We start from the raw sequence: 14,431 nt of genomic DNA, 5'->3' as shown, positions 1-14,431 counted from the left end.
TTCCTTTTCCCAGGAAAAATACTTCATACTTCAAATATATGTACACATTTTTCCTTTCTTTCTTAGTTGAGGTTCAGTCTCTCCAAGGCTGAACTGGGGCTTTTAACAGCTGCCAATACCAGTGTACAGGTCTAGTCTCTTCAAGGCTGAACTGGGGCTGCCAATACCAATATAGGATCAGTCTATCCCAGGCTGAACTGGAGCTTTTAACAGCCACCAATACGTATGCAGGTTCAGACTATAAGGCTAAACTGGGGCTTATAACGGCCGCCAATACCTATCCCTAGCCTCTCCAAGATGTAGGGTGGGACCTTCATTCACATTCAACCACTCCACCTGTTCGGGAGTATGTTCCCTTGGGGAACTACTTCCAAGATTGGCCTCTTTCAAGGAGGGTGTCCCTCAACCTTCACCAGCTCAACAGGTGTCTCCTAGCCAATGGGGTGGGTCATTTTCCCCCTTTCAGTCATTCAGCAACACACACAACACTCAGGCCATGTTATTCCAGAGCTTGAGCAATACCAGCAATATCAGCACCACAGCAATGAAAAATAGCAATGAAAGGCAACTGAGAAAACACAACAATGCCTTTCCCTTCCCCAAAAACAGTTTGCTACAAGCCTGTAATAATATAACAGGGATGGACTCTTACCACCAGTGAAATCAAAGCCTGGAGAACCAGGGAGAAAATGAACTGCAGGGAATTAGATTTTCAATCGGATCTCTTACCGAGTAGATGAGGCCTTGGCTGTTCGGTCTCCCTTGCTCCAATCCGGTCTCGGCATTCACCTGGTGTCCCGGTCACAACCCACTTCTGACATCAGAAATGATGGGGAATTTTGAGATTTGTTGGACCACAGGTCCTTAAGGAAATTGAAGACACAGGCTTGCAGCAAAGGTAGGCCTTTATTGGTTACCTGTGCACGGTCAGTCTCCCTGGATCTTGGTGGAGTGCTGCAACATGGCACTGCTTGCCTGAAGTTTTTATACATTACAGGACAAAGACATTAGCATTTCGCAATCACGGAGTTACACATAAGCATTACATAGAGGTTACACTACCTACATTATTTTCTAGCCAATTAGGTAATGTTTAAGCAATTCTAATGCCAGCACATTTCTACTATGAGCTAATGCATTCCAGTGCTAATTCCTCTCATGATGTGGGAAGGACAGAGACTTTCAGTACTAGTGTTCTGTTCCCCTTATCTTATCTTATTGAGCCAAGCTGTACCATGCATACCAAGTTACCATGGCTACATGTACATAACAGGCAGAGGGAAGACAGCAGACCAAGGAAAGAAGTTTTAGTTGGCCTGCTACACTATTAAATTATTAAAATATTATAAATCCTATAGATTTGGAAAAGAATATATTTTGCTTACTGTTTGTATCTAAAACTTCCCCTTTACCAGCCTTAGGCTCACTTAGTATCATCTGTGCCCTTTGTCTGGATCAAGCTTCACTTGCTTATTTGGTCCATAAACACACTCAGACATTCATTCACGGACAAAATTATTGCACCTGGATTAGATGAAAACGAACAATAGAGTTGGTGGCACCAGCATATTGAGGACACTTTGTAAGGTGGCACGGGCTCCAGTGAGGGAGTCTAAGAGTAGGACCCAATGACCTAACTCTCTGTAGCACAGGGACAGCTTCCAGGGAAAGGGACTGTTTGGTCTGAGCCTTGCTGCTCAATATAGTGCCTCCCCCCACAGTGGCAGGGGAGAAAATGAAACTATAACCAGTTAACCCAAGAGAAATAAGGAAAACTGGAGACCCAGTAGAGATCCTGCTGACCCATAACATTTCTCACAGGCTTGGCTCTCCAGTCCAGGCAACTCATGGATGAGAGAAGGTGCTGAACAGACTCCTGCCTTGCCTCATCTGGCATCTGACTCCCCCCATCCAAGACAATGTTTTCTGCCTCTGCCCCGCTATCTACTCATCTGCCAGATCTCGGATATGTTCTTCAGCCAGTCCCCAACCATGATTCCTAGGGCTGGGGTGAAATCTCTCAGGAGTGATTTTTCTGAGATATTTCTTTTTAGCCCTCTGTCATGAGAAGAGAGTCACTTTGCAGAATATTCAATGAATATCCTCCATCATTTATTGTGGTGGCCACCATCTGTCCACTCTCCCCCTACAATACCCTGGAACACTAAACGTCTGAGGGATTGTGAAGGATGCAAAATGGCAGGCAGGCTGCCAACACAGTTGCTGGCAAAACAGCAACAGCAACAAAACCTAGGGAAAAAAGAAAGAAGTCCTGTCACTGCTGTTTGGCAAAGGCACCCCCAAGAAACTGTTAGAGAATTCATCCTTCCACTGGAAAATATTCAGTAACATTGTGTCACCCTGGAAATAGGGTGGAGAACTTGAGAAGCCATTTTCACTCCTTATTCTCGGCCAGCCTCAGAACATGACCACTAGCCTACTTGAGCCACACCTTTTTCCTCTGACTTGACACACTGTGCTCCAAGCTACCAGTCAAGCCCTCCTAGCAGTGGTAAGCAGACTGTGACAGATTGCTCTGTTCAGGTTAATGGTCTAAACAGGGTGTCTATGTAGCAGACCATGAGTCTGGCAGTTAAGCTGCCCCTTAACTCTCCCTGAAACAGATGACATGTCAAAAAGAGAAAGGGAATTAATTCCCCTCTTCCAGTATCGGCACACAGAAAATTAAGGGTTCAGGAAATGAGTTTTCAAGCAGACAAGCTCAGTAAACCCCACTCAGTTGCCCATTTGCTTTCGGGACAAGTTCATGGTTCTAGGTTTGGTGTACAAAGCCCTATACAGATTGGGACCAGGATACCTGAAAGACTGTCTTACCCCTTATATACCCAGTTGATCACTGTGCTCTGCAGGTGAAGGCCTCCTACAGATACCATCTTATCAGGAGGTCCGTTCTGCACAACATAGGAAACAGACCTTTAGTGTGGCGGCACCTACCCTGTGGAATTCCCTCCCCTTAAATATTAGACAGGCACTCTCTCTGTTATCTTTTTGGTGCCTATTGAAGACCTTCCTCTTTCAACAGGCCTTTTAAGTTGAGACCTTATCCCAGTCTGAGTCTGTGTTGGAATTGCTTTTTAAAATGTTCTTAAACCTTTTTTAATATGTTTTTAATCTTAGAAGATGTTTTGAAAGCTTTTTTTAAAATATTTTTTTTAAGATGATTTGTTTTAATGTGTTTTAAAGTTTGTTTTATAATGTTTTAAAGTTTTTAGTGCTTTTGTTTGCTATCCTGGGCTCCTGCTGGGAGGAATAACATACAATACAATAACATACAATTCAAATCATAATCATAGATATCATAGACTGATGCAGAATTGAGAATTGCTGAGAATTGAATCTTCAAGGCTATCTGGGCAAGCAAGCAAGGTATGAACCTTCTCATGGAAGAGTGAATTGATGTTAAAATGCAGGAATATTTGTACTAAATTTTCCTTTGAAGATCACAGATTTATGAGATATTCCTAGCTTAATTGCTGCTTATCGCAATTGTCACAGAAAAATTAACTATCCAAAAATATAACAAGATGATGCATTCCACGATATATCTGAATACATGAAAGAAAAACTATAAATTCCAGCTACTGAACAACATTCATTTATTCTCTCAGACAAGAACTTTATTTGGGATGCATCTGAACATTCTAAAAACTGTTGATTAGGGAATATTTTTCAATATTTCTACAAGTAAGGCATTCGCCTAATTGGAGCCAATTAGGGATTTACAATAGAAGTAAATGGCTTATTATCAGTGTGATTTTATTGCTTATAACTGATAGTGGTCACTTCAAAATTTTATGGCTTTGAGATAAGCATAAAAATTATGGTTTTACAACTGAAGACATTAGGTCAGGGATAACAAACCTTGGAATGCGAATCTGTTTACTGTCAAATGTCATGATGATGAGGTTATCACAAATAGACAAAGCTATATATTCGCTGTGTATTAGATTCAGTTGGACTGTATTTGGTTGAGGAAAATTATTAGTATGAATATTATCCCTGAATCCTTTAGCATCTCTGGGTTCAACTGGGTTAGAAGTAAGAATATCTGCCACAAGAGGTTTAAGAGCACTGGGGACAAAAAGGAACCTTGCAGCACCCAATAGATTAAATCCCATGTGGTAAACCAGCAGTAATTAATACTGGGATTGGACAGTGAGAGAACAACTTAACCACTCCCAAGCCTTGGCCCAATTCTTTCCATCTGAGAAGGTTTTGATTATTTATATAGTATCAAATGTCATCTACAGTAATAAAGAAGAAATACACTTGCACTGTTCAACTCTAGATGAAGATTGTCTACAAGAGCAATCAAGGTGGTTTGGGGACTGAATATTGCTTTGAACGCTGATTGGTATGGGTCCAACTTTCTAAGAGTTCATCTTCTGTGAAATTTGGCAGCAATGAAGTGAGATTCACACAGAGAGCACCTTCAGAAATGTCACAAATTATAGGGATATCATTTTCTTTGGCATTCCTGCTCCCTTTGAGCCAAATCATCCACATTTGCTTCAAATTCCATTTTCAATTTGCCACTGCATTTCATCTTATCAGAAGAATGCTTGAGCACTACCTCATCTCCAATTTGCTGCATATTCAAAGGGTACTATGAAGCTGGAGGCAGGGAAATACCATCCCTGGGTTTTTTGTTTTCTTAATAGTGGAGTGAAGAGAGTTCTGTGGGGAGGGCAAAAAGATTCAAAGCAAGGTCCGAATTATAAATTCAGTACTGAATTTGAAAAAAGCAGCACATTTAAATTAAGATTGTTTTAGGACTATTTGCATGTTAAAGGGCCCAGGTCCAATCCCTAGCATCACAGCTTAAAAAAGGATCAGATAAGTATGCAAAAGATTTCTGCCGAAGGGAGAGCTCCAGACAGACAGAGTAGATAACATAAGAACATAAGAACATAAGAAGAGCCTGCTGGATCAGGCCAGTGGCCCATCTAGTCCAGCATCCTGTTCTCACAGTGGCCAACCAGGTGCCTGGGGGAAGCCCACAAGCAGGACCCGAGTGCAAGAACACTCTCCCCTCCTGAGGCTTCCGGCAACTGGTTTTCAGAAGCATGCTGCCTCTGACTAGGTTGGCAGAGCACAGCCATCATGGCTAGTAGCCATTGATAGCCCTGTCCTCCATGAATTTGTCTAATCTTCTTTTAAAGCCATCCAAGCTGGTGGCCATTACTGCATCTTGTGGGAGCAAATTCCATAGTTTAACTATGCGCTGAGTAAAGAAGTACTTCCTTTTGTCTGTCCTGAATCTTCCAACATTCAGCTTCTTTGAATGTCCATGAGTTCTAGTATTATGAGAGAGGGAGAAGAACTTTTCTCTATCCACTTTCTCAATGCCATGCATAATTTTATACACTTCTATCATGTCTCCTCTGACCCGCCTTTTCTCTAAACTAAAAAGCCCCAAATGCTGCAACCTTTCCTCGTAAGGAGTCGCTCCATCCCCTTGATCATTCTGGTTGCCCTCTTCTGAACCTTTTCCAACTCTATAATATCCTTTTTGAGATGAGGCGACCAGAACTGTACACAGTATTCCAAATGCGGCCGCACCATAGATTTATACAACGGCATTATGATATCGGCTGTTTTATTTTCAATACCTTTCCTAATTATCGCTAGCATGGAATTTGCCTTTTTCACAGCTGCCGCACACTGGGTCGACATTTTCATCGTGCTGTCTACTACAACCCCGAGGTCTCTCTCCTGGTTGGTCACCGCCAGTTCAGACCCCATGAGCGTATATGTGAAATTAAGATTTTTTGCTCCAATATGCATAATTTTACACTTGTTTATATTGAATTGCATTTGCCATTTTTCTGCCCATTCACTCAGTTTGGAGAGGTCTTTTGGGAGCTCTTCGCAATCCCTTTTTGTTTTAACAACCCTGAACAATTTAGTGTCATCAGCAAACTTGGCCACTTCACTGCTCACTCCTAATTCGAGGTCATTAATGAACAAGTTGAAAAGTACAGGTCCCAATACCGATCCTTGAGGGACTCCACTTTCTACAGCCCTCCATTGGGAGAACTGTCCGTTTATTCCTACTCTCTGCTTTCTGCTTCTTAACCAATTTCTTAACCACAAGAGGACCTCTCCTCTTATTCCATGACTGCTAAGCTTCCTCAGAAGTCTTTGGTGAGGTACCTTGTCAAACGCTTTTTGAAAGTCTAAGTACACTATGTCCACTGGATCACCTCTATCTATATGCTTGTTGACACTCTCAAAGAATTCTAATAGGTTACTGAGACAGGACTTTCTCTTGCAGAAGCCATGCTGGCTCTGCTTCAGCAAGGCTTGTTCTTCTATGTGCTTAGTTAATCTAGCTTTAATCATACTTTCTACCAGTTTTCCAGGGACAGAAGTTAAGCTAACTGGCCTGTAATTTCCGGGATCCCCTCTGGATCCCTTTTTGAAGATTGGCGTTACATTTGCCACTTTCCAGTCCTCAGGCACGGAGGAGGACCCAAGGGACAAGTTACATATTTTAGTTAGCAGATCAGCAATTTCACATTTGAGTTCTTTGAGAACTCTCGGGTGGATGCCATCCGGGGCCGGTGATTTGTCAGTTTTTATATTGTCCATTAAGCTTAGAACTTCCTCTCTCGTTACCACTATTTGTCTCAGTTCCTCAGAATCCCTTCCTGCAAATGTTAGTTCAGGAGACTGAACTGGTGTAAAGCACTTTCTTCTGTTCCTAACAGCATCTGTTGTGTTATGAGATAAAATGCACAAATATTGTTGCGAGCCTCCCCAATCTCCAGGCGGTGAGATCTCAGGGGTCCCTGCGCTCATTCAGGATTTGGTTTCCTTAGGGAAGAAGGTCAGCAGAGACTGTGGTGTCTTTATGAAATATGATTTGTTTATTTACACACATTCCAACCTGAGTTTAGGGTGGAGAGGTTCAAGGCATCAGCAGTCCAATATCCAGTTTTTCCATAAGTGTTACAGGAGGCATCCTATAGCCATGATGCAGAGAGCCAGTGTGATGTTCCTGCTTATATTGTAAATATGGTAAGTGCTGTTTATATAGAAGACATATGGTAAGTGGAGTGAAAGAGGAGGGGGGAGTATGTGAGCAGTAGAATGCTGGATGATTGGCTGAGTGTTTGAATGGCTGGGAGTATAAATGGAAGAATGACAGTTGAATCTGAGAGGTTGAGGTGGTGTTTAGAAGGTGTTTGGAAGAAGTGAATTGAGGAGGTGGATGGTGGTCGGTGTTGTTGTTGAGAGTGAGTCAGAGTTCTGAGGCAATTAGTAAGAAGTCCCTAACAGAATATAGATGAAACCATACGCTTGTGAAACATTCCTTCAGTAATCTTGTTATTTCTAATTCTTAATAAATACTTTCTTGGTTAAACATAAGCCTGATTCCTTCAGCTGGGAACACATACCAGGGGGAATAGCAAAGTAACCAAGGCTGAACAGTTGTATCGAATGGTGGCAGCGGCGGATCAGAGGAAAATGTATCCAGTCCCACAGAGAAACCCAGGGCTGTATGCTTCAGAGACAATATGCTGCGGGGGTGGGTGGGTTGTGAATTACCTGTACCCATAGACACAAGGTATCGAGATAGCCTGGCAGAGACTGAGGCACAGTCTAAAGGCTATAAGAGATACAGAGTGTGGGGTAGTGAGGCCTAGCAGGGGGATTTGTTGAAATCTGTGCTAGAGCTGTAAAGGGTAAGAAGAAAACCTGATGTTCCTGTCTGCTGGTAGCCACAAGTGAGAGCTTCACTGGTGGTGCTGGGGAAGGACATCACAGCCAGCCTCTCTGCCTGCCTCCAGTCCCCAGCAATTCCTGGACACATCTAAAAACACAAGCCTCTCCTAGCAGCCTGGAGGTGGGGGTACAAGGCTCTCCTGAAGAGTTTCAATGACAAAAGGGTCTTCCTGGCCCATTCACCAGTTGCTGGGCAACCGATAGACCCATTACAAACCTGGCCACTCCATTTATTTAACAAAAGAAGCTCATCTGACCAGCAGAGCGAATTTCTGTCCCCCCAGGTGCAAGTCTCCAAATCAGAGGCTGGAAGGGGACCCACAGGGATCATCCATTTCAACCCCAAACTCACAATAATATATACGAGCTCTCCTCAGGAATATTCATGTTGCCTGAAACATTAGGAGAGCTGCCCCACTCTTACCCTTATACAATGACCCTAGTTCAAGGTTTTTGCCACTTTATATGCAGTGAGGAATATTTTCAGATTGCTTAAGGCAAAGCACCACACTAGACTGCCGCCTAATTGCACTGAATTCTTCACTCTCGCCATTTATAAAGCCACCTTGAACTGAGCTGCACACCAGTATTATAGACTGAGGTCAAAGCCAATGACATACATGAGGTGTTCACCTTCCTTATTAAAGTGTTTTAGTGCCGTCCTGTAATCTTCATTCATGTCACTAAATGGCATTTCCCAATCTGTTGAAAAGACCATCAACGTAAGTGATGAGGATGCTGCACTTCCAAAATTTCACACTATAAAGTGCAGTGACATGAAAACAAAAACAAGTTGTGCTCAACTGATTTTCATTCTTTCCATCATCTTTTGATCTAAAAGCAGGGCAGTTAAAGGCAGAGAATGCAGTTGTTTTGCTGTGGCAAGTGTTCTTTCCATTTTTATAGTTTACCGATCATGCTTTACCCTTTCATTTTCATGCTTTCAGCCAAGTATGAAGCAGCAAATGCTGTTCTCACTCATGATGTTAAACAGAAGAAAGCAGGTTTGTAAACCCAGTACAGCCATTAGCTCACTGGGTGGTCTTGATTAACACTGTAATCCAAACCACATCTGCTCAGAGGTCCTATTGAATTCAGTGGTGCTTACGCCCAAGTAAGTGAGATTAGGGTTGCAGCCCAAATCGCCCTGTAGGTAAAATGCAAAAAAAGAGACAGGAATAAATTTTATCTCATGGAATATAAACTGGTAGAAGGACTTTAACCTGATCTGTTTGTGAGGACATGCAAATCAAAGTGTTTTACAAGATGCTTAAAATTATTAATGAAGTTGTGGTATCTGTAAAAAATGGTCTTTAAAAGAATAATTCAATAAGGCTGCAATCCTAGGCACATTTACCTGGGAACAAGCCCCATTAAAAACAGTAGGACTTACTCCTAAGTAAACACTTATACTGTAAGGCTATTATTGATCTGGCTGTCAAAGGGTATGTAATGGTCTTGAGTTTGCTTGACATGGCCATTGTGCAGTACTCAAACACCTTTCTGTCTTCCTTCCCAGATGTTCTTGGTGTCTAGCCCATAGTTAATAACTAGGAAGAACCAAAGTGTCTTCTTGGTGGGGCAGACCCACAGAAATATCCTACCAGCTGCAGCGTTCTACCATTTCCCCCCTCAGATTCCTTCTCAGCAGATTACCCATGCAGGGCCTTAAACTATTACTTTCAAGTCAAACTCAGGAGTTTAACATGCAGTTTTTAGTGTGGACATGAGAACTGTTCAGAGGGATGTCTCTGCTGATGAATGCATGGTATACTTCCCCAACCACTGATCCTCATCCCAATAGGTGATTGGTGCTATGTCTCACAGCTCCAACCACTTCTGAAGCAGAGCAGGAATAGGGAGTACCCTCAAAATGTTTCAGAGACAAGATGAGTGCACCTTTCTGCTGTCCTCAGTGCTCGGTGTGATGGGGCAATGCATCCTTTAAGCACTCATTCATGCAGGTAATATGGAAGATAGGTGCAACTCTAAAGAACCAGCAGGAGGCTCACATATTTCATGCCAGCCATCAGCATGACTTCCTTAAAATTGATTTGTGCCTTGCCTTTCATGCTTGGCATCATTTATTACTAAAATTAATTACACATGGGTAAAATGATTTATAGTGTTAAAAATTCTTCAGTAGGATACACAGAAACATGATGGAACAATTTGAGCATCTCCAGAGACTCATTTCAGATGTGTTGATCATGCACACACAACCAATTAAAATGAAAAACATTCATGTTTTTGACACACGTCACAGTAGATTTTTCCCTATGTGGGGTAGGACAAATCATTATGTGGAGCACCCTGTAGTTCTCCACAATTATTAATTGCTTGAAATTTTGTACTAAAACTCCATGTTTGCAATACAGTGATGAAAGTCCCATAAAAACCAGATTGTCAACTGATATTTATCTTTATGGAACAGGGTATATTTGAATAAAAGGACATGGTAAACTGTATTTAGCCAATCATTTATTCCCCCACCCCTCTCTCCATGTGTGTCTGTGGGTGTATACACACAAACGCACCCACTAGGGGTGGGCAGTAAATTTGATTCAGCTTGCATTTCAAGCCAAATATATCAAATTCACACTGTTCAAAACAATATGAGAACTGAAACACAGCCATCCTTTGAAATCCACACTTGAAATTTGAATGTTGCAATGCCAACCAATGTTTACAAAAATGCATATGTAAGGGTAAAGTGTGCATAAAAATGAATATATTCATGAAAATAACACACAAAAATGTATTATATTAGAAGAAATGGCTTGCAAAAATGTGTATAGTCAAAACTGCCTACAAAAATGTGTTTATTAGCAGAAATTTTCATGAGTTTTTTTTAAAAAATCTCAAATTGCTGCAGAAATGTGGAGAACTGAATTTAAGACTGGGAAAATGAGAAACGGAGAGAACCAAAATTGACAATACCTTCCATCCCTAACACACACACACAAACACACATTTTGTGAACGGCACTTTTGTCATACAAAGGAAAAAATTGCTGCCAACCACTCCAGCTATCACAGGCTCCCCTTAACAGGGAAGGGCCAAAGTTCAATGGTAGAGCATCTACTTACATGCAGAAAGTCCCAGGTTCAATGCCCAACATTTCTGGGTAGAGCTGGGAACTTCCCGTCTGAAACCCTGGAAAGCAGTTGGCTGCTAGTCAGTGTGGACCAGGGCTGGGGGACCATTATTATTATTATTATTATTATTATTATTATTATTATTAGTTTATTTATACCCTGCCTTTTGGCCAAAGGCCCTCAAGGCGGCTTACAAAAAACACAAATATAAAATACAATATAAGAATGCATCAATAAAACAATACAAAATACAATCTGCAAAAATTATATAACAATACACATAGTAGCTTTTAATGGCGGCTTTATCCATGGTACAAGCAATTGCATTTTCTGTGTTAAATTCCAGTCTCCTCAAACCAGCTGAATTGCATTTGCAACCAGGTCTATATTTTCATATGTTTGTTGTTGGGAGGGGAATGTCCTGATTTTCTTGGGCGTCCACCTGCCCCAGCGAGGCAACAGAGGGCAACCCCACTGCCCCTCCGGGGACTCCAGGGGTGCCTTGCGTGGAACCTCCTCATCCTCCGCTGCTGCCACTGCCGCCCACATTGCCCCCCCCGCTTTGGGCGGCATCCAAGTCTAGCTGGGCAGAGTGAAGTCGGCAAACTCGAACTCGGACCTTGGACTCAGAGCCCTGGGTGTCACACCCAGAAACTCGTCCTCCTCCACATTCTGGAAAGTCAGCGCCCGAGGGCTGGGTCTGCATGCCTCCATGCCCATGATGGTAATAATGGCAGTGGCCACTCAACCTTTATCTCTCCAGATGTTGTCATTCCAGTTCCCAACAGCCCCAGCCAGCATGGTCAATGGTTGGGGATGATGTAGTCCACAGAATCAGGAGGGCTAAAGGTTCCCCAGCTCTAGCGTAGACAAAACTGAGCTAGATGGACTAATGGTTTGAATACTTAGTATAAGGCAGCTTCCTGTGTTTCTAGGTACTGTGAGCACACCTTGCTAACTGATTCTGCTTGTTGACATGTAGTCAAACAACTCTCTTCTTCAGGAAGTCTTGTTGTACCTTCAGGGTTACAAATCTTAGCACTAAGGGAGAAGTTTTGCACACAGACAAATCATGTGTTTTGCTGGGACAGTATCACGTCAGGTTGGAGGTTTAAAATGGTGAATGCTCCCTTCTGTAGACTTAAGTAAGTAAATCCATTTATTTCTATGGGTCTACTCTGAGCATGACTTCGTTGAGAGATATATATAGCTTCCAATAATTATATCCAATTTATTTATATGATGCATACCCTGCACAGAACTCACAATAGCTCACGTAAAGAACAATTAAAACTTTAAAGAACTTGCTCTCTGATTATGTAAGCTGGAAAGTTTGAACAGAACAGAACAATCATGGTATTGATATCATTGGACATCTATCCTGCAGGAACATGGGGTAAGATAGAGTTCGGGATCAGAAAAATATCATTTTCCCTCTGTTTGGGAGTGGTAGGAGCAATTTTCCATTACCTCTCATATGAACATAAAAAGAACCTGCTGGATCAGGCCAGCGGTCCATCTTAGTCCAGCATCCTGCTCTCACAATGGCCACCCAGATGCCATTCAGAAGTCCTTAAGCAGGACGTGAGTACAAGAGTACTCTCCCCACCTGCAGTTTCCAGCAACTGGTATTCGGAAGTATATTGACTAACTATGTAGGCAGAGTATAGCTATCATGGCTAACACTGATAGCCTTATCATCCATGAATATGTCTAATCCTCTTTTAAAGCCACCCAAGTTGGGGGTCATCACTGTCTCTTGTGGGAGCAAATTCCATAGAGTAACTATGTGCAACATGAAGAAGTACTTTATTTTGTCTGTCATGAATCTTCCAACATTCAGCTTCATTGGATATCCACAAATTCTAGTGTTATGAGAGAGGGAGAAAAACTTTTCTCTATCCACTTTCTCCATGCCATGCATAATTTTATACACTTCCATCATGTCACCTCTTACTTGTCTTTTCTCTAAACTAAAAATCCCCAAAATGCTGCACCCTTTCCTCATAGGGGAGTCACTCCATCCCCTTGATCATTCTGGTTGTCCTTTTCCAAACCTTTTCCAACACTACAATATCCTTTTTGAGGTGAGGTGACCAGAACTGTACACAGTATTTAAACTGCGGCCACACCATAGATTTCTGTAACAGCATTATGATATTGGCAGTTTTATTTTCAATATCTTTCCTAATTATCCCTAGCATCATGAGCCCCATGGAGTGTTCCTGAGGTGATCAGGAGAGGAAGAGATAGAATGGGACCCAGAGGAGAAGCCCAGTGGCTTGTAACGGGAGAGAGACTGAAGCAGAAGGCTTCAGCACTTTTGACAGTGACAGCTCCACCACTTTAGCTCCAGTTACAAAGAAGAAATGCTATCTGACCAGAAGCCTGTCTTTTCCCTCCGTCTTCTCCTAAGCTGCTGCTGCTGCTGCTGCTGAGCAGACTTTCTCCAAAGAAAGGGGAATCAGAGGCTCAACCCAAATCAGAGGAGGAGGATCTCAATGTGGTGCCACTACTACCATCTCCAAGGATGTGCAGGCAGATGTGTAAGCATGCACAGGTAGCACCAGCTTTTCAACCTAGGAGGAGTGCTGATTTGCTCACACAATCCCATTCAGAGAAATCTTCCCAAACACATAGAAAGAGCCCACCCTGAGCATACTTAAAGAAAATCAAGGGGTCCTTTTAGAGCTCTTCACAATCCCTTTTTGTTTTAACAACCTGAACAATTTCATATCATCAGCAAACTTGGCCACCTCACTGTTCATCCCAAACTTTAGATTGTTTATGAACAAGTTAAAAAGCACAGGTCCCAATACCAATCCTTGAGGGACTCCATGTTCTATATGCCTCCGTTGGGAAAACTGTCCTTTTATTCCTATTATCTGCTTCCTGCTGTTTAACCAGTTCCTGATCCACAAGATGACCTCTCCTCTTATTCCATGACTGCTAAGCTTACTCAGGAGTCTTTGGTGAAGTAAATTGTCAAAAGCTTTTTGAAAGTCTAAGTACACTATGTCCACTGAATCACCTCTATCTATATGCTTGTTGACACTCTCAAAGAACTCTAATAGGTTAGTGAGACAGGATTTACCCTTGCAGAAGCCATGCTGGCTCTGCTTCAGCAAGGCTTGCTCTTCTATATGCTGGGTTATTTTATCTTTCCACCAGTTTTCCTGGGACAGAAGTGAAGCTAACTGGCTTGTTATTTCTGGGATTCCACTCCCCCGATCCCTTTTTAAAAAATGGTATTACTTTGGCTGCTTTCCAGTCCTCAGGTGTGGAGGCGGATCTGAGGGACAAGTTAATTTTTATCTTAGAAGATCAGCAATTTCACATTTGAGTTCTTTGAGAACTCTCGGGTGGATGTCATCCAGACCCTGTAATTTGTAAGTTTTTATTTTGTCTATTGAGCCTAGAATTTCATCTCTCATCAGCATTATTTGCCTCAGTTCCTCAGACTCCCTTTCTACAAATGTTAGTTCAGGTTCAGAGATCTGTCCTATATCCTTCACTGTACAGAAAGAGGCAAATAATTCATTTAGCTTCTCTTCAATGTCCTTATCCTGCTTTAGCACGCA

This window comes from Rhineura floridana, chromosome 7 (assembly GCF_030035675.1).
Source record: "Rhineura floridana isolate rRhiFlo1 chromosome 7, rRhiFlo1.hap2, whole genome shotgun sequence".
NCBI classification, from domain to species: domain Eukaryota; kingdom Metazoa; phylum Chordata; class Lepidosauria; order Squamata; family Rhineuridae; genus Rhineura; species Rhineura floridana.
Note: the sequence above shows the minus strand (reverse complement) of the source record.